We start from the raw sequence: 22232 nt of genomic DNA, 5'->3' as shown, positions 1-22232 counted from the left end.
TGTCACATTAAGAACACGTACAAACAGAAGACAAAACCAGAAATCTTGGTTCTCGATTCTAGTACATGAACATCAGATGACTTTGCTGTGCCCTGGACACTGAGGCAGGACTCCATTAAGATGGAGAGCCCTATTTTTATGATCTAGGCGCATGGTCTAAAGCACATGGCACAAGTGCATTTCACGTTTGCTAGTTTAACGGTGGGAAAAATGGTTGATGCACCCGGTGTTTGGTGTATGGTCTAAGGTTGTCCCTTTTCTCTTAATGAGTAATGAGTGTTTGGGTGTAACGTACAACCAACCAGCCAGAGTCTCATCTCCCAATTCCTTTAAAGGATTAGTTCACTTTAAAGGATCAGTCCGCCATGTAAATTGCGAATCTGCAATGGCGTGAGTGAGAGAGAACTTTTAAAGGGTTAAATCACTTCAAAATGAAAATTTCCTGATAATTTACTCACCCCCCCATGTGTATAATAAGCAGAGTGTACATTGTGAACCCGCCTATAGGTGCATATTACCAATACGCCCTTAACTTTAATGAAAAAAAATTAAATAAAAAAAGCAGACATTTTCAGTTGCCTCAAAATAGCAACTCGCCAACAATGTGCCAGAAGTACACCTCGTTTTCAGACCAGCACACTCATGGGCGCAAAAATGCATTTGCCATTTAATCATCGTGGCGCAGGATATGAAAAATGATAACTGCGTCGGGCTGAAACTAGCAAAAAAAAACGCCTAGCGCCACATTGCATCGGGTGTATGATCGGGCTAGTTGACAGAACTGTCACTTGTCCTTTTTAGGTCAGTTCTAAATTGCTACAGAAAACTTAACCTTCATTCATACTGTACATTCATTTTTATGCCTTGTAAACGAACATTTGGTTTCCTGAGGTGTTTTCTAAACTATTACAAAGTCTGCTGAATTTTATCCTGAATTATCTGATCTAGCTGGTTAACAGGTTTTGGCTTTGGCAAAATTTAAAAAATGACTGAGTGGCACTCTATAAATAAAATGTATTAATATTACCGGTATATATTACAATTAAATGTTTTGAATTATATACCACCATATGCACGCTTATTATAAGTATCACTTCTTTGTGCAGAGCAGGTAAAAACAAAACAAAACAAAAAAACACATGGGTAAACATTCAGAAGAAGAAACAGCTAATATAAAGCTCCCAAACTGTTTTAAAACCGAAATTAATGATTACATAACTGCTTTGTCACAAAAGGCATCCCTGATTTTCAGGAACACTGCATATGAGACGGTACACATCACATTGGATCATATTTCCGGGAACTTTTGAGGAGGAAGCAACAAAGCTTAGGATATATCTGCTCCCAGAGGGAAGATTCAGTTATCTCTGACCATCTGTTATCCGTTCTCAGTTTACAGTTAAGACATTAGACAATACTCCCAAGAACCATAATAAGAAAAATTCCCAGGAATATTAGTGGTGATCCAAATCATATCATGAAAAAAACAGCAGTCATATGACTTTAGATAAGTGCATATTCACAATGCTCTTTGTTCCTGCATTTATCAGTTCTCACATTGCAACCTTAATGTCTGCTGATTACTTACACAACCACGAAGAGGCTCAGAACAATAACCTGGTGCTCAATTTTGGTTAGCCTTCCTTCCGTGATGTGCTGAGTAACTAGATGCTTTTCTCGTAGCTAGTGTGTTCTTTAATGATGTTGGCTGGGTTTGTGGCTCAAAGTGCAAAGACAAAATGTCATAGACAAAAGAGGATGAGTCATAGTGAGCTGAAGATCAGCAAACGTTTTGAGGTTGTAAAAAGTTCTGTCAGAAATATCCAGCAGCCCTGACAGAGAGCTGAAGGAGAACAATAGGCTCGGAGAAGGGAGTCGAGGGAAAGTTTGGAGGAAGTTTATATTTCAGCTCTCAAATGAGTTACCATAAAAAAGGAGTATGCAAACAACCCTGAAACCACAGAAGGTTCATTCAAGTCCAGCTATTGAGATCAATAGCCTGGGGTCTAGAGGTGTAAATGTGTATTAAATATATTTTCATATATATAGAAAAGAACTTCCTGTTATGTCAAACAACTTCCTGGTTGACCGCACTGGCTACACTTGCAGATTTTGTGAGTATTTTGTAAGGCTGTGTTAAATTAAAGTTGAGTTTCGATTTTGGAATTATGGAAATATGACCATCCAGATAAAAATATTGTGCCACATTCCTTTCCTTTACAGTGATTCGCTTTTGCTCTATGGAATTCCAAAACTGACATAATTATAAATAAATAAATAAAGTAAAATAAGTTTTTATTAAATTATTATTTTATATTTTTATTTCACTAGATATGTATAATTGTTTTTTCTCCACAATTATACAATTTTTTATTTCAAAAGTTATTCATTTTCACATTTATTTATGTACATATGTATTTATTTCTACATTTCTTTCTCTATATGCTAATGAGGAAAGTTTTACCTCAGACATAACAATCAAGCTGAGGATGCGGTTTCTGTCATTCAAGACATTTAAGAACATCCTGAACATTGTTTTACGGTCATGTTCGGAAAAAAGAGTTTCCATTGAGCTTTTGATATATAAAAGTTCATGGTAATATAAGATTATCCTGTAAGTTTCATAGCTGAAAACTTCCTTGTTAGTCAAAGAAAAGTTTTTATAGACACCAGGCCTAGAAAACAATTGTGTTCGCATCTTGCCGTCATCGACTGACGAAACACGCCTCTACAGAATAATAAGCACGTGTAGTTCAGTAGCCCCTCCCACCAACTCATGGAGCCGTTCGGATCACGCTAGCCAGCAGCAATAAACATGCCGAAGAATATAGAAAGATATTGCGCTATTCCTGGATGTGGAAGAACAGTCGCTGCATAAGCTTCCTTTAGATCATAATATTAGGCATGTGTGGTTGAACTTTATTTTTAATGAAGTTCCAGCTCATGTGAGGAAGACATGGTCATTTTTCGGATCGTTTGGAAACAAATCTCATGTGGCGCTGGATTTGTAGACATATTGAGATTAAAACACAACTCTGTTTCTTCTGTATTGGATCTGACAGGAGGAATGGTGCGACACACTTATGTGAGTAAAACATGTCTTTATATGTAATAGTATTGCATTGTTATAGATCGTTTTTCTTATTTGTGCGTGTCTAACAGAACATACCTAAGCTTTAGCACACTGGACTCAGACACGTATGGGCCAGGGCTCACAAAGCCCAACATCCTGATTCAAGGGCAGATGAATCTCGTAATATTCCTTTCTTGTTCTGCTATTCTCTCTCTCTTGACTTGACATTTGAAGGGTGCAAAGGTTCGTGCTTATATCGAACGATCGTGCAGGCTATGTAATACAAATATAATAGTCCAATCAATCGCGGGTGGATGAGAAATAAATCAATCGTGCAGGCTATATGTAATACAAATATAATAGTCCAATCAATCACGGGTGGATGAGAAATAAATCATTGTGTTTGTTTGATAAAGACGTACTTGAATAATTCTGGTTGCCGCTTTCAAACCACAAGGTGTCACTGCCACTCTGAGCTCGATTTCTATGTCTGAGTTAAAACACACCCCCTCATTAGCATACAGAGAAAAAATACATGTAGAAATAAATACATGTCTACAATAATAAATGTGGAAAAAAATACAATTATACATAAATAAGGAAATAAAAGTATAAATACTCATTTATTTTTATATTTTTACATTTCTTTGTATATTTATGTATTTATTTACTTATAATTTAGTCAGCTTTGGAATTCCATATTGCCCCTCCTTAAAATCAGTTTTAACAAAAGAGAATGCGTTTTGTAAAACTTGTGCTTGGTTTTAAAAAGAGTTATTAAAAGTGCAAAAGAAAACTTGCCCAGTTCCTCACACGGCTTTCTGTTCCCCCTCCGAGTGCAATAAGGACAAGCAAAGTGAACTTCGGCGCTTTGGGAGCATACACAAATAATACACAAAAAATATGTCAAAATGAGGAGCTTGATGAGAATTCACGTAAACCCAGTGATTTACAGTATGTCCTTGGTGAACATAAAGAGATGGGAGAAAACAGAATTTTGCATCAGTGAACTGGATCTGTGCATTAGGTCTCCAAGTGACAGCGGCCGAATATACCTGCTGCTATCTGTGTCAATGTTAATCAAACAACAAAAGAAAATGAGTAAGTCACTTACTGCTCTCTACTGAATGAAATGTAGCATTTATACGAATGTGTAGAAGGTTGTTAGCCAATACAGACCTGAATGAAAAACTTAAAGCACTGTTTGTTTCATTTGTATCTAAACTAAAGTGAAGTTATAAATGTAATTTAGGGAGGAGTGAGGTGAGCCCATCTAATCTTCCAATAAACAGCCAAAAGCCAGGGTATTTAAACAGCTGCTTACCTCTCCTCAGTCTCAGATGTCTCCCCAAACTCCACCTTTTATCTTAGGTACTTTGCCCTACATAATCATTTAGTCACTCACAGCTCGAGTTGAAGCTGCGTCATCGAGACCCTCATCAGTAGACAGCAAGCCAAATAAGTTTAACCTAAATATCTTAAGATTTTATGGGCAAATAAACTCATTAAATTAAAATGACATAGCAAATTTTCAGCAAATACATGCATGATATATATTGCCATCGTTAAATAAATTACTCATATAAGGTTTTGGTCAAGTAAAATAATCTGTGCATACAATTTAGCCGACGACGACGACATCTTTAGTTCAACAAAACACTGTAAGGAATGACAGTGGTGATGATTTACCTTGGATACAAGCAAGAGTGAGCGTGCACAGTGAGTGCAATCACTAACGGCAAATGAAGGGCTCCCAATCAGCCACGATCAAAGGATGTGACACTCACAGACGAGGCCAATATTCAGACCTGGCTTTGAACTTAGCCTCCATTCCATTTCCTTGAAAGTTGAGGAAGGAGTGATCTTAGTTTTGATCTGTCGTTCTCTGTCTTTAACAATGTCTCTCACCTCCTACACCTCCTGCCTTCTACAACACACTCATTCAAACTTTTGGGGTATATGTGAAGAAACGCATTTAAATTAAGTAGCATTTTCTGCTGGTTCCACTGTATGAGAGATTTTTTGTTATTACAATAAAATCCCACGTCTGAATTTACTGAAACACTCAGCACAGGATCATATTTTAAAACAGTCAAAGGAAGACAGATAAGCAATAACACTTGTATTCCTTGTCTGGATTTCACCAGACCAAGCTCAATTTCAGATTGAACATTGGTCTGGGGAGCCTGCTCTGTATTTTTTACTGCACAAGAAGCGTGATAAATGAGCTTTATTCAAATGACTCTGTACACAATTGGATAGTCCTTCAACCAATCAAAACACAAGAGGCGTGATCAACTGGCAACGACCCATCGCTTCTCTTTCTGTATCGTGTTTATCCTCCCAAAAGTAAGAGTAATTTTTTTAAACTGCTGTACCGAACCTGTACCAAACTGGTGTCTTTAAAACTGAGGTACGCACCAAATCGTCAGTTTTGTGTACCGTTACACCCCTAGTTAGTATGTTTCATTGTGAAATATAAGTAATAAAAGCTGACTAATCAGATTGTAAACATATCTATTTAAATAATATTTTAAACAAAATTATTTAAAAACTGAGAATGATACCATTTATGTGTTTCGCATAAAAAAAATAATTTTCAAATGAAAAATCAAATGAATTTTTCATCATTTTCCTTTCTGGGAAAAGAGAGCACTGATACAATTTTTGAAAGTGACCAGCAGTGTTTTAGCAAAATGAATGTCACAAATCTGACAACATTATTTTAACATCAATGTAAACAAAACAAAAATGTAATGCCAAAAACTCTTTCCTTGACTTGGTAATATATAGTTATGTCAACCTAAAACTGAACATCAAGAACATCCAGGTAAACAAAGACACCTGAACTAAGGGTGTTCGATTATTCCTTTAATATATCTTTGTTATTAAAAACAGTAAAAACAGCCCTCACATGAATTAAATATACACTGATACATAATAAAGCTACAAAGGTTATTCAGCCAAGAGCACAGTGATTTTTTCTTCTCTTGTTTGACTGACAGCGGCAGGTTTACTGTATTAGCCGCCTGTCACTTTAAGAGCTAATGCACAGATCCTATTGACACGCATTCGAATTCTTTCCCCAACTGATATCGTTCACTTAAAGCATAACTGACTGTGTTTATATGAATACTCATCAAGACAGCCGTTTTGACATAACTGTGTGTGTATATTCACAATGTTGAAGTAGCCTATTAAAATCATCAGATATTGCATGCCATTGCGATATGCATATTGCGTTATGTACATTTGCGATATTTCGATAATATATATTTCGATATATTTCACAGCCCTATTTGGTATCTTAAGATTGTGTGTTAAAATGCCATGTGAACGCTAAGCTGACCAGGACAGAATGTTGTTGTTTTTTAGTCTAGACCAAACAAGCCAAGCAAACTGTGCAAGTGTGAACATACCCTAGATTTGTATTTATTTGTGTGAATCGTTTTACACCAGACTGCCTTTTAAACAAAAGTAGCTCCTGATTTGCAGACAGGACAGGGTGAGATTACATTACAACGAGATTACAAGGTTTTCAACGTTTTTCAGGGTAAGGACCCCTTAGGCGATAGAGACATGGAACGGGGACCCCCAATCCAAAATGTGTCAAACAGAGCTACATATTAATCATAGAGCCTTCAATATTAATAAAAAACTACATTATGATTAAGAATAAGATATATTATGCCAGTAGATCAGAATGCACATTATTGTTGCACATGCATCACTGTCTGCCATTGAAACAATTTACAAAATGCTGCCAAAAATTGACCTGAACTTTAGTATAAAGTTTACTAAATACAATATTTTAATGTTTATATATATATATAATTATATTTGTGTATATATATATATATATATATATATATATATATATATATATATATATATATACAAATGTTTTTGCTTGTTTGTTTTTTAAATCTATGATTCTGTATTTACATCGCGTATCTATTTTGACATGCCATATTTTTGTCCCGTGCTTGTTATAACTGTCAATTGCAATTTTGAGAGAGAAACACTTTATATGATGACATCACTTCCAAAACTTTGCAGTGTGTAATTTAGTGTCCTTCCTCTTAGCAGCATGATAAACAATACTTTTATTCAATGGATTATATTTATTCAATGGTTCACTCTCTTGACTTGATATATGAAGGAAAATTACAATCATGGAAGTTTTGATCATGCTGCCTGTAACGTACTTGGTGTGTGTTGCACGGTTTGTGCTTATCCACCAATCCACGTAATAAGAAAAAAATAATATTCCAATCCATCGCAGGTGGATGAGAGATTTTTGTTCTCATTTTAAACTCGAAACTGCACAGCATGTGTTCACATGAAAACAGAGCATGTTAATCAACAATGGCTAACGGAGGAGCAGAAGAGATTGAAAAGCCTCCCGCATCATTCAGATCACATGTATGAGAGCCTTTTGGCTTCAGGATTATTGCTACGCATCTGAAATGACACATGCTGATGTCCGTTTCATACATACTCCGTCTGCAGTGCATATTTTGTTTCCGTACCTATGTAAACGGATTACAGCTTTCACACTGCACGTGGTTTCGGTCCGTCAGTTCGTTCCAGTAGGCTAAACTACACTACAGCAGGTCAGCGATCTTTTCCGCAGTCTATTTTTTGCTGTGCTGCACGCGCTGAATTAAAGTGGCAGCGCATTGTCCGCATTAAAACAAACATTGCGAAGATCTAGTTGTCTAATTCCATCACAGACGCATATGTAAAGTCTACTCAGTTTCAAAGTCACACATGGTTTTTTGCCTTTGTTAAAGCAAGGAAAACGGCATTTAGGTAAACGAGAAACAATGGAGAGCAAACAAAAAGTAAAAACTAAAGAAAAGAAGAGAGTTGGCTGTTTTTGTCTATTGTAGGTGTGAAACAGACGTGAGATGTAGGCCCACTCTTTCTGCTGAGAATGTGGACATAATCTTTTGGGGGGAAAAAATGTCTTTATAAGATCAGGTCCATTGTCACGTCTCGTGTTCGAGTGAAATTTGATTTATTCAGCTGGTTATTTATTTTATTTTTGTTAAAACCATATAGGTTATTTTTGTTAACAACAAAAATTCCTTGTTAACTAGGGCTGGGACAACGCGTCGACGTCACCGATGACGTCGACGCTAAAAATACGTCGACGCAAAATATGCGCGTCGATTCGTCAGACTCAAAATAAAGATGGCGGCGCCGGAGAGTAGTAGCAACCATAGATGTACATAATAAAGTATATTATGTAATTAAGTATATTATTTATTATGTATATCTATGGTAGCAACACGAGTGGCTCCTCAGACTTTCAGAAGTGCAAGGCTTGCGGGTTGGCCACAGTCTATGGGGTTGGCGTGCGGTGCGCACGGAGCATCACAGGCATGCGCGCACGCGTTTTGTTGTCACGGCTACATAAACAAATTTCTGCACACAGGAAGACAGATGTTTTGGTAATATTTGATGTATTTTAATCACAAAAACAAACGTTTGCATCAAGTGAAAGCATCGGACACATTGGCTACGTTACCTACATAATAAGCTGTTTTAAATTTAAAATGTTCAATGTCTAATCGCGCTGATGTGACCGAGGGTATCCATCCTCTAAGTGAGCAGTTTCATCCCAGGACTATTCCGGTTTTAAACGGAATATTGGCGCCCGTAATGCACTCTACATGTAACTTTTTTCACTGTCATGCCGCGGATGCGCGTGGCGTTTCTGTTGCGGATCAGCCACGGGGCTGCGTGGCGTTTTCTCTGCCTTTGGACACTATAGAAGCGTGTCTGACGCGGCGCTGCTGCTGCTATTGATGCGGAGGGAAGCCCTATTCCTAATGTTAAACATAAATAGCCTACTGATACAGCAAAGAAAACGTCGGGAGTAGCCACATATCTATGGTATTGACGGCAAAATAGGCTACAGAATATTTCGTTCTGTATTGACAGTTGCAATATTTCAAAATCGATAATTGACGTTTTTTATTATTACAATTAGGCCTATATCTGCATTTATGTAAACCTACAGACTTTCAAACATGAAAATGTAATTTAATAATATGTATTCGTGTCAAAATGATATATAAACATCTTTTCCTATTCTATTTTGCCCGGAGACGCTCCCAACACACGTGAAAAATAGGCGCTCTTCTATTTCCAGCATGCAGGCGTTTTCCGCGCGTCACAGGCAGTGTGCAAACTCCAACCTGTTAACATGTGAGCCGAAACAAAAACGGACACGCCACGCAGCCGAGACGCTCACGCTTGCAGTGTGTCCCCGGATTTGATTAACCAACTTGTTGATATTTAATCGATGGGCATAGCTTGTAGGCTGAGTTGCATACATAGAAAAATCGTATAATATGTTTCTTTGTTGTAGGTTAATACTTATTTATTTGTGTGTGTGTGTGTGTGTGTGTGTGTGTGTGTGTGTGTGTGTGTGTGTGTGTGTGTGTGTGTGTGTGTGTGTGTGTGTGTGTGTGTGTGTGTGTGTGTGTGTGTGTGTGTGTGTAGCCTACTTTATGTTTTCAAGGTTTTATTGAATGCATTGCTCTTGTATAGTCTTACTTTGGAATTTTAAGAGCAATAAACATATATTGCAATGTTAAGGAATTCGTTTTTTCATTCAGATAATTAAATCAACATGTATAAATTGCTATTAGGCAATTAATGGGGAGATAATCGGTAATCGAATCGAATCGTAACCGAATCGGACAGGAAAAATTAATCGTTAGATTAATCGATGCATCGGAAAAATAATCGCTAGATTAATCGTTTAAAAAATAATCGTTTATCCCAGCCCTATTGTTAACCTTTAACGCATATAGGTTATGTTAACACCAACATTTTTCATGTAATAAATGGAAAGGAAATAATATGATCCAAACTCATGATCCGTGAGTTTGTGATCCGTTACACCATATAATGTAACATCATAAATCCACCAAAAGTATTTTTGCTGGAAAACAATGGTATACAAAACATTACTAATTGGTTTCTATCTAAAAAAAAATCTTACTGATGCTTTCAAAAGCAAGTTGATTTTGTAATTTTAACAAAACATTGTCTATGTTTGCTAGTTAGATAACATTATCTTGCTGACAAATCATTTGCAAATTTGCAACCGTGATGTAAAATTCAACACAGAAAACCAAACGTTTCATTTTGCAAGGCATAAAAAAAAGGTTGTACCAGATCACTTCAAGTGATTGTTTAGTCAACTAGCCTAAAATACTCTCATTCTTTCTAATTCAGACCACCCTTACTGTTGGGCTCTATCAACTTTAATCCAATTTCCCTTTTAATTTCTCCTGAATGTTAGTCTGGCTGTTGTTTATCACTTTTTTTTTTTTTTTTTTTTTTTTTTTTTTAATCAAAAGTTCCTGGTTCATAACAATTTTGCATGGTATATATAACTAATCTGAAAACTTCATGTAGAATGAAACTGCATCTAATTGCATCTGCAATTATGCAATATGGTCCTAATATTTTAAATATCCCAAAATAAATAAGCAATTAGTAGCAAATCAAATGTAATTACTTTTAGTTAGTTTGTAAAACAGCTAAAGGAATCTGACCTCTATCTAAACAGTCATATTTCACCATTCAGTATGTGACCTGTGTCCGACTTGGCCATGTGTTGACATCAGGTTTACAAAAAAAGTTAATCTGCATGCAGTATGAACACAACCTTTGAGCAGCAGTGAATCAAGGTCTTCATGCAGTCTGGTGAAAAGCAAGCTCAGGACATAAATAAGAAATAACAGGAGCAGCTGACAGCTGCTGCCTGCATTTCAATGAAACACCGGTTTCACAGAAGCATGCAAAACTGCAAACCTGCGGCACAGCAAATAAAACATGGATCCTTAAATATGATGATCAAAATGAAACAAAAGTATGTCTGATGTTTCATATACTTTTGAGGTTGCAAAATCATGGCATATTCTGACTTTCATCAAAATGTTAATAGCCACTTGTGCAGTAAGGCATTTTAACACTGACCTACCAAGAGATTGATAGGTTAAATCAAGAGATAAAATTCCACCTAAAAGAACAAAAATAGAGGGGGAAATGACAAAACTAGACTGAGAAACTGTCAAAGATCTCTCATAGATAGATCTTGATGTTTTCCATTGCAAAATATAAATTAATTGTATAATTTGTAACACTGCTAGCCTTTAGAAATGTAAAAACTTGCAAACCCAGCAGTTTGACATAAGTGCGCAAAAAATCATCAGTATAAACTCAATGGCCCTCATTTATCAAAAGTGCGTACACCAAATTCCCAGCGTACACCTGGCGTACACCCAAAACCACGGTGACTTTGAGATTTATCAATATGGACGTTGGCGTACGGCACGCTCAAATCCTACGCCAGCTCAGGAGGTGGTGTACGCACGTTTGAGTTAGTGTGAAAATGCGCAGAAAAACAATTCCCAACACCACAAAACGCACTGACAAGATATGCTATATTATGACCCAACAACAACAATATCGTGATTATAAACTTCAGTGTTTATTTTTGTGCAACATGAACTTCAATGTTTAATTTGTGTGACTTTACCAAAGCGTTTGATTTGTAGGAATGTATTCCTCCAGTCGCGAGCCTGTGCGCTTTACCTGACGGTTCAGCGTTAGGCCCGGCAGCTTCGCACGCACTGGGACTGAAAATAATTCAGACTGACAAAATAATAAAAATGACATTCTTCTTCTTGTAAATAATAATAATAAAATAAATAATAACAACATTCTTCTTCTAAATAACAATACGTGTCCTTAATAATAAAAATCATAAAAATAAGAAGAAGAGGAACCTTACAAATTGTCATTTATTAATGTGATCACATCATCATCACTATCGTACACCCCAATAAATGTGCCATTGTTAGGCCTTAACTACTATGTACTAACATTGTAATTAATCATTTGATACAATGCATTTATTGTGTACATACATGTTTTTACATTGTACTTACACTTTAAAAAATACCAGCATGTAATTACGTCTGTAATTAATTTCTGTATTACATTTGTAATTACACAGTTGGCACTTCCCTTAAACCTAACCCACATCACAACACATGTCCCTAACTTTACCCGTATCCCACCTTAATATCAGCTAAAGTGTTTTGCAATATAATTTAAAGAACACAGTAAGTACATTGAACTTATTTTCCGATGTAAGTACATAGTACTTAAGGCCACCTAATATAAAGTGGTGCCAGGGCAAGTATTGCGTACACCTGGATTGCAGAGGTGCGCACAGCTTCATAAATCAGGCGATGAGTGTAAGCATAATCTTACGCCAACATATACGCCCGTTTCTACGCAAGATTGATAAATGAGGGCCACTGTGTATATTTTGTATGCTGTGTAAAAACCTGGAAGCAACTTGCACTTAGTCTTCATCGCAGACAAAATTATGCTTATCTGGCACAAACCAACCAAAGCTTTAAAATGTAATAAGGGCAGCTGAATGTAATAAGGTCTGTTAGAATGGAAACTTCTCAGGTTATTAACTTATTCCTAATAAGGTCTGACCCCACTGAACTTTAACTCTCATTAGCACAGCTCGGAGAATCTAAATAACACCCTCAAATGCCGATCAACACACTGGGAGAACATCCATTACGTTAAAGGGGTGATGAATTGAGAATTCAACTTTCCCTTGAGTTTTTGATATATAAAAGTTCATGGTGATATAAGATTATCCTGTAAGTTTCAGAGCTGAAAACTTCCTTGTTAGTCAAAGAAAAGCTTTTATAGACACCAGGCCCAGAAAATGATCATATTCGCATCTTGCTGTCATCTGTTGCGAAACACGCCTCTACAGAATAGTAAGCACGTGTAGTTCAGTAACCCGCCCACCGACTCATGAAGCTTTTCGGATCGCTTGCCAGCAGCAATAAATATGCCGAAGAATATAGCAAGATATTGTGGAAGAACACAGTAACTGCATGCTTCCTTCTGATCCTAATATTAGGAATGTTATACTTCATTTACTTTTAATGAAGTTCCAACTCAGGCATTTTCCCTTCCCTTCACTGCATAATCGTTTGTAAACAAGCCTCAGGTTGAGCTGGATTTGCAGACATATTGAGATTAAAACACAATGATTTGCCTTCTATATTGGAATATATACAGGAATGGTGCAGCACACTTATGCAAGTAAAAAGTCTGTTTTATAATAGTAGTCCTGGGGCTTTGCGTTTTAGAGATGGGCGCTTTAAAAACAATCCCTCATGTGAACTGACAGGAGAGCTTAAGCTCATTAAATATGTAAATCTTATCCAATCCTAGCCGTGAGAGGCAGTCCCATCAAAACCCAGCGTTCAGGAGAGAGCCTCAAAACCAGTGTAGAAAATAGCCTATTACTTATTAGCTATGATGTTTTTTAATGTAAAAACCATGCAAACATCATAAGTTGACCTCAGACAACAGTTTTCAAAAAATATAAAAGCCACTTCATGACACCTTTAAGAGAGACACTTGTACATTTACACATCTATGCCCTTTTCTTGCATTAAAAACTTTTGCACATTTCTTGGTTACAACCCAATTATTGGATACTTTTGCTTATTAAAGGTGCACTATGCAACTTTCCGTCTACTGGAGGGCGCCTATTCTAAACAAAGGTGTAGTTTGATGACACCAAGTGTGAGCGCAGTATCTTGGGACATGTGGTCTTCACCTCACAGCCGGTGGAAAATAGGACTCGGGCTGAAATCACATTCATGGATGCGGTTATTAAAAGTTACTGTAGTGTAAAGCAGAGCAGGACCGAGTGTTAGGCCATCCTTAAAAATATTCTTGTTTGCCGTAACCCGACCGACCCTGTCAATTTAGGGCCGACTCAATTTTTTATTTTTTTTTCCTTTTAGTCCGACCGACTTGCCGGTTGTAAATTGGCTTTAAGACCGACCAATTTCTTTTTTTACTTTTCAAACAACTAATACAACAGTAATAAAATAATATGAATTATATTTTAGTAAGTATTATAAATGTATAAATTGCCTGGGCCATACAAACGAAGGCTACGTTCTTTCGTTTATATAAAAACCCGTGACGTCATCTATGTTTACACTATGGTTAACGGATGTCACACTATGGCCTGCACGTGCGTTCGTTTCGGCTCGGCTCATACTCTCATTCACTGTAACGTTAGACTGTTAAAGCCCTGTCGGAGATTTCGCCGCATTGTGTGACAGGAGTCAGGACCATGGACACGTTACACACACCGGGCAAGTGCACTGCAGAAGGGAGGGCTTAGTTTGAGCCCCTGCCCTTTTTGAAAATGAATCAAAAGTGCCGCTCTCAACATTTATCATTACTATATTGTGGCGAATAAAACAGATTTTGAATTATAATTAATATAACAACGTGTACAAAACAGTAACAAATGGCGGAAAAGCCGTTTATCTTGTCTCTGTCAGTCTGAAATGTCGTTGTCATAACGCGTTGCTATGGGTAGCGTGTGTTCTGCTCGACCGCAGCGCGTGGTGGGAGCGGCGGGACTGGTTGTAACTTGAAAAATAATGCTTTATGTATGGTTCTGTCGATGGATACACGTGCACTACAACAGCGATAATAAAAGAAAACATGGGCAAAACGGTCTATATTTGTAAACTGTGTTCAATGCATGCGAGTGCTGCCGTATGACCAGTCATTTTCGCCGTCATCACTCAGTATATTCGCCAGAAGACGCGAATGAGAACCCTCTGCAGTGAGAGAAGATCTGTCTCTGTGCGCAGCGCGCGCACGTCTCACAGCGCGCAAATATTGAGTTCTTTCAAGTCTTGCGTTTGGTTTGAACGGATAAACTCACACAAAAAGTATGTCAACATGTCGATCTTGATGAGTATCCATCAGACAGTCTATATCCCTTAAGAGAACTTTATACAGTTGAGAAAGACGATGCATATCTCTGTATTAGGTCTTAAAGGGGCAGTAGCCTTTACTGCTGTCTGTCAAACAAAAGATAAGGACTCACTCACTGCTCTTGATTGAATAGCTGGTTATAGCTACTTAATTAATTGAATTCATAAAAACAACTTTTTGCTTTTTAATATTCAAATGCACTAGTCTATATCACCAGATGCGTTGGTCTGGCAAGAAGTGCAAGCCACTTCAGAGACACAGATAGTTGCGTGTTCTGAGTTAACACAATCGAGCATAAAAATAAGAAACATATCACGGGAAAATACTAAAACGGGAAGACAGTGGGAAAAGAGCTAACCCGGAAAACCCGGAAAAAAAGGGAGGGTTGACAGCTTTGAGTCAATGACAGCTAGCTGGTGGTTGGACCCTTTTCTTAAAGAATGCACCTGAAATTTATGCAATAAACATGTTTTTGACAAATATTTCAATTTGTTTGTGGTCTATATAGCCTGCAATTAGCCTATGCGCCCGAAGGCACGGCTTGAAGACCCAGTCAGTGATGTCACGATATGCCAATTTGTTTAAATTCATACCTACGTAATCACCACCACCAAAAATGTACATTTTTTTTTGTATTAAAATTTGAAAAAAAAAAATATAGACCTACCTACCGACCCTTTTTTAAAAAATTTTTACTGTTACTGCAAACCAAAATATTTTTAAGGATGGCCTTATAGAGCTGTTGTAGAGCTGTGTTATACAAACACACGACATGCGAGTAGCGGGACTTATATTATGACAAGACAGGACACAGTCGCCGGGCGCACGCACTTCCTCTTTTCCGGTCATGATTATAAGGTAAAGCAACTCTGTTTATCATATTAGATACATTTAAGTGTGTTTAAAATTACACTCAGCGCTTCTGTGACATGTTCACACTGCTAAGAGAAAAGCGCTTCTGCAGAATAAAGATATGATGCGATTAACAGGCGACTCGCTCAAACGCTATGATGAAACGTCCCGGAAATTTTCTCACAATTTAGAAATAGTTGGAAACATTTGGGATATTGTAAGTACTCCGCTGAACAAAATATATAACACCGGCCTAGTGGTTCTTGGATATTTTACTGCAAAAATACTACATAGTGCACCTCTAAATAAATGAATCATGGATGACTGCAATGACATCTCCACCATATTGAACAGGGCAATACAAAAATAAAAGTACCTTTAAGAAACACAAGAGATAAGCCTAATATAATTTTGTCAACAACAAAAGAATGCATATGCCAATTTAGATATATGGAGTCAATCTGAAGGATTATTACAGCAAGTATGGCTAACTGCCATGTTTTTCTTTAGGATCATTTCCATCTTGACAGGTTCAACAAACTACTGCTGTGCCTGACAGATCTCTCAATGTTTCCAACAATAGCTGCTATAAATCAATAACCACCCCACCCACATATTTTCAACTGTGAAGGTTTGTCTTTAACCGCAGTTTCCCCAGAATTAGTTTGGACTATCCGTCACGCTGATTGTCGCTAACGTGATGCTAATGAAATTAAGCTCCTCTTTTATTTCAACCTACTGTAAAACTAACATAGGAATATCAATGCAAGATATGTTGGGAGCACATCCTATCACCGAGATACATACAGTATAACCAAATAATACAGATGCTGGAAGCATTATGGCAACAGATGCAGAACTAGTTTTTTGGATATGTGGGTCAAAATAAGAAAACTACAGAAATAGCATAAGATCTACCAGAAATATATAGCTGCAAAGGAGTCAATCAAAAAAAAGTGTGTGCCCCTGGACCACAAAACCAGTCATATTACAGGTCAATTTTTGGAAATTGAGATTTATAAATCACATATAAAAGGTGAATAAATAAGCTTTCCATTGCCGTATGGTTTGTTAGGATTTGGCTGAGATACAAAAAAAATCTGGAATCTGAGGGTGCAAAAAAACCTGAATATTGAGAAAATCGTCTTTAAAGTTGTCCAAATGAAGTCCCTAGAAAGGCATTTTACTACTAATAATACATTCACGGCAGGACATATCTTCATGAGTCATTAGGGGCCCAGAAAAAAACAAAATGTGCATACAAGTTGTCTTGTGTTGCAGTCTGTGTCCCTGGAAAAACTAACTCTACGCCCTTCTCCGAAGAACACTATAAGTGAGAAGAGATAGAGGAACTCACTGCCTGACATAGCAAGGGAGATATCTTCTACTTGCCTTGACTTATTTCAACTGATAGACTTGAACACTTCACATGAAGACAATAATCTAGAGGTTATTCTTACAGAAATACGTATTGACCTTAAATTTACACTTTTTTATAATGTTGACAACCACCTTACAAACACAGGTGGTAAAGAGAAAGCCACATCATCAAGTTATTCACTAGTTTTTTTCACAAGCTGAAAAAAAGGCTACTAACATATAGAAGGTGCAGCACACAAACACAAAACAACATCATGATAATACACATTATATTAGACTAAAATAAAATAAAAAACTGATCAGAGAAAACTAATAAGAAACATATGCTGTAGTTAATTCAATTAAAAATCTAAGATAAGGTGTCAAACAGACAATTCTGGGAATGTCAAAGTTTGTTTTTTCATTGTAAAGGTGATTATGATCATCATGACTGTAAGTGCTTCCTGGTATTTAACTTTTTAAACAGGAAAACAAAAGAGGAAGTTGCACATGACTACAGAAACAAAGGATGAAGGTAGATATGGAGCACTAATTATTGCAATCATGACACTAATGTATATCACTACACTCCTACTCTTGGAGTTATGTGAATGTGATGCCATCATATTATCAGACTGGTAACACCTTTAGGAACTATTTAAAAGTTTGGACACATATGCCTGAATATACAGTATGTTTTGTGTGACCTGGGGCCAGATAGTACAGAGAAAGCAGACATCAAATGTGCACCACAAATAGGAAATGCACCTCATGACGTTAGTTAAAGGGATAGTTCACTCAAAAATCATCATTTACTCCAAAACATTTCTTTCTTCTGCTGAAAACAGAATATATAATTTTGAAGTAACCAATTGTTTGGTTACTGATATTCTTTTGAAAATATAATTTATCTTTGGTTGAACTGTCCCTTTAAGTAATTATCCAGTGAGTACAAATGAAAAGTACTTTGAAAAAAACAAAATATAAGTTGTGATTAGAACTACATTTTTTCACTACATCATACATATAGCCTATTATTTAATTTATGTGATACTGTAATTTGTTGCAATTACTGTTATTTTAAACTGTAGAACATAGTAATAATAAAGAATAAGAAGTTGTTTCCGATTCTGTTAGGCCTATATACCAAGGTAGCCTACATTAACATATATAAAAATAATAAGTAAAATATTACACTTATAGCCTATGATATCGTATAGATATACTCGTTTGTGAAACCGGTCTCATTTGGCGAGTAAAAGCAAAACTCCGTGAAACGACATGAAAGTCAGAAGCGAAAAAGCGGTGACCATTGACAACTAGAGGCAAAGGACGATGCCTTCGCATCTCCATCGCACGCGAGGATTCCCTCGGCCATATACTGGAAGAGGTGACGTCATGGCACAGAGGTGGGGGAATCCCCCTGGAGAGGCGCGTGAGAAACATATAACCTTCCAACCCATGCATTTGATAGAAACAAACCTTAAAGCATGAACGCTGAAGTTTAAGCGCGGTTTTCCAATAGGCCTACTGTATAAAAGATAACAATCATACCAGTAAAGCGTGGATATTGGTTCTGAGTATTAAGGCCTGTCCCTTTCTCACTTTATTTAATCTATTTCTTACTTTACCTTTTGTATTCATGTATAAGCACACATTAGCACCATATGTCGAAAGGCACACAGGTGAGGCTTTATTTACTGACCCTGAGAAGAAGAGATGAAGGGGTTCGCTCCACTGACAAAAAATGACAACATGGCATCTATAAGCGTGCCATGCCATAAGCAAGAATCTGCCTTTTTGAAGAAACGAAGATATACAGCAAAGCAGGTGGGGGAAAAAACTTTCACATTAGGTTACAAAACATATTCATACAAACAGAAAACTTCATGTTTCTTTTAACTCTTGGTTTTGGAAAAGTACTTTGGGAATGCAACATATGTGTTTGTAAAACGAAGTTGTCCAAGCAACTACTGTCGTCTTGTCCGGTTACAGTAACACTCTGCTTGCTCAATGTAACGGCTCATATGCAACAATGTGTGCATTATTTCCGTCACGAGCGCATCCCGTTCACGCAATTTAGCAGGTTAAATTGTGATCGATAAACCCGAGCTAAAGCCGCACTGCAGAACAAAATCTGACACAGAAACCGACGTACAAAATCCTCACAGAGCAACATCCACACAATTGCGTCAAAACACGTTACTTCACGGTCTTAAAAAGCGACGTGGCTGGACAACTTACCCCTCTATGTGTCGCTCAAGGTTTCTGAGAAAACGTCCCCCGCCGAAATAAGCGTAGTCAACACGTTACTGACTTTAAAAAACTACCGTTCAAGAGATTAAACGCTATTCTAAAAAAATTATTTTCAACTTTTCCGTCACTACAAACACGCAAGCTAAAGTGGTCTATGCGAAAACAGGCTGCACAGTTTCTCTTTGATTGACATGTCTTTGACGCTCTCGTGAACGAGATCAGAATTTTGTCCAATCACTGAACTCGAATGACGCAAAGAGGCGGGTCATAGAGCAACGCGCTCGAGTCCGCCTGTGTTTATTGCCCTGGCTCGGAAGGCTGTTCCGACTGTTGCGTCCTCCCTCGCAACACGCCGCTGTTCATCACAGCCCGGCGGGGGGAGAGCGAGCTGCTAGAACAGCGCGGCTGGAAGTCATCTGAATTACTGGCAGCGCCTACGTCATCTCAACTTTTAATTCAGCGAATGTGAAATTGTACTGTCCGTGACATTTGCCCTAAATCAAGTCTCCGCTTCTTTTTATAACAAAATGTTACATAAAAAATATAAAAATGTATATAAAAAATGTATGTTTTAATGTATATAAAATGTATATAAAAATGTTTAAATGTGAGCAAAAGTTAAAATCTTTGATTTGAGAAACAATATTGCTTAGCAAACTAATTTAATTTAGGTTTTTGACTGGACTATTTGTAAATAGAGATGTAGCCCTAAAACCTGGAATAGCCTAATAGTTTGTTTGTTTTTGTTTTTTGTTTTTTTTACAGTGTAGGAACTTTAGAATAGCAGTTTTTATGTAGCCTATGTATTTGTATATGGTTTTAAGCTTTTTTTTCATAATAAACATTTTTATTTGTTTTTTGTGTGTTTTTATTGTATTTTTCATTTGAACACTGATTTCAAAATTAATATTTCAGGTGTGACTTGTAGAACAAACAAAAGTCACTTCAAGTAATGGTAACCACAATCCTTACTCAGAAATACTATTTTAGGAAAGCCAGTGAAATTCCCTAAGAATAAACCCAGTGCTGAATAACTTTCTGGGTGATTGGCATTTTTATGAACAACTCTGATGTGATTAGGCCTATATAAAATTCAGCTTGATCTGTTTTCTCCCTCATTTTGATTGATTTCAAAAAAACTTTGAATACTTTGTTGTGTTTACCAATATTAGATATGCATTTTTTAATTAAATATGCCCTTCCTAGCATATTTCCTTATATAAAAACTGTGTGTTACCAGGTCATGCATGACATCTGTTACATAACGCATGGGCTTCTAAGGAAACCTCAGAGGATGTTTTCTACAGTCCAGCAGTTCCGTTCCAAGTCTAAAAGGCTATTTTCTCCCTCACATTCTGTCTCTTAAAGCTGTCTCTCACAGAAACTGACACTGAAAAGATTCATATGTGATGCTGTGTCAAAAAGTGAATCTGGAAATTACCCATCACATGCATAGTATTAATACTGAAATAAAGGTATCAAATGCACATGCTTGTACTTTAGCATATGTTTGTTCTCACATTAAAATCTCACTTGGAATAAGAATGTAAGAAATATACAGTGAATAATGTGAAACAATTTCACTCTTTCACTAAACAATGACAGATTTTTAATTTTGAATTTTGAATTAACTATTCCTTTAACAAAATACAATGACAGATCTGTTAGCTTATAGAGATCGGAGAGGCACAAGAGACCTGCTTCTCATTTTATGTTGTGTTGTGTTGTGTTGTGTTGTGTTGTGTTGTGTTATGTTATGCTATTTTATGTAATGTTTGTTACGTTACGTTACTGTACGGTACGGTACGGTACGGTACGGTAAATTACTGTACATTACGTTACGTTACGTTACGCTATGTTACGGTACGGTACATTACTGTACGTTACGTTACGTTGGGTTGCGTTGCGTTGCGTTGCGTTGCGTTGCGTTGCGTTGCGTTGCGTTGCGTTGCGTTACGTTACGTTACGTTACGTTACGTTACGTTACGTTGCTTTACGTTACGTTACGTTACGTTACAGTACAGTACAGTACGTTACGGTAAGGTACGTTACGGTACGTTATGTTCTCGTTAGTCAGGACAGATGTCATTTGCGTGTTACATTGGCCCATTTGAAACATTCTCATTTAGGTCGCAACTCATTTAGGTTTATTTACCTGAACTTCTATCCACACAACTAATGACGTGCAAATTTTTTGCCATTTTCTCATGCAAATTTTATACATGATGATGATATAAGACATTTATTGGTCTCAAAGATAAAAAATTGTCCAGAATGCGAACAAAAGGAGTATTCAGAAACAACATATGAATTATGTAAATTCGCATTTGGATATGGAAGCTTCAGCTTAAGTTCTGCCAGGAATCACGTCTTCATATTTTCTGTATAAAGGTCTTACTTACACATGTTTGAGTTCGCAGATGCCGATGCGACAATAACCTCCATCCTCCCCACCACCACCAGGATGGTTCCGTCCATACCTCCAAGGGGGGGTCGGCTGCGCCCCTGCCTTCATCTTCAGGCAGGAACATGCTGATCCGCTACCCTCGGATTATAAACTATGGACGGGGCCTATGCCAAAACTTTATTATGCTTGCTGGGCTGTCAATAAATGTATGCTTCATTCATCATTCTATCTCCCGAGTCTTTCTGGTAGAACTAGGTATTTGACTTAATTTAATATGGTTAAGTGAAGTCATTCCATAAAGTCACACATGATTAATAACCAATACATGGGACTTATGCATATTCAATATTGTCATTTATTCACAAGAGAAAAAACATGCACACAACAATCCTATCACTTCAAGCC

General features: G+C 37.0%; 1 protein-coding gene across 1 annotated transcript in view; it reads right to left on the bottom strand.

Moving 5' to 3' along the window:
• Nucleotides 1–19605, bottom strand: part of stat3 (signal transducer and activator of transcription 3 (acute-phase response factor)) — a 39697-nt gene extending 20092 nt beyond the window's left edge. The window contains exon 1 of the mRNA XM_067414017.1: nucleotides 19409–19605. The gene's annotated coding sequence lies outside the window, so the exon portion shown is untranslated. The remainder of the gene's footprint in view (nucleotides 1–19408) is intronic.
• Nucleotides 19606–22232: the final 2627 nt, after the last annotated feature.

This window comes from Pseudorasbora parva, chromosome 2, assembly GCF_024679245.1.
Source record: "Pseudorasbora parva isolate DD20220531a chromosome 2, ASM2467924v1, whole genome shotgun sequence".
Classification (NCBI taxonomy): domain Eukaryota; kingdom Metazoa; phylum Chordata; class Actinopteri; order Cypriniformes; family Gobionidae; genus Pseudorasbora; species Pseudorasbora parva.
Note: the sequence above shows the minus strand (reverse complement) of the source record. Positions and strands in the feature narration are given on the sequence as shown.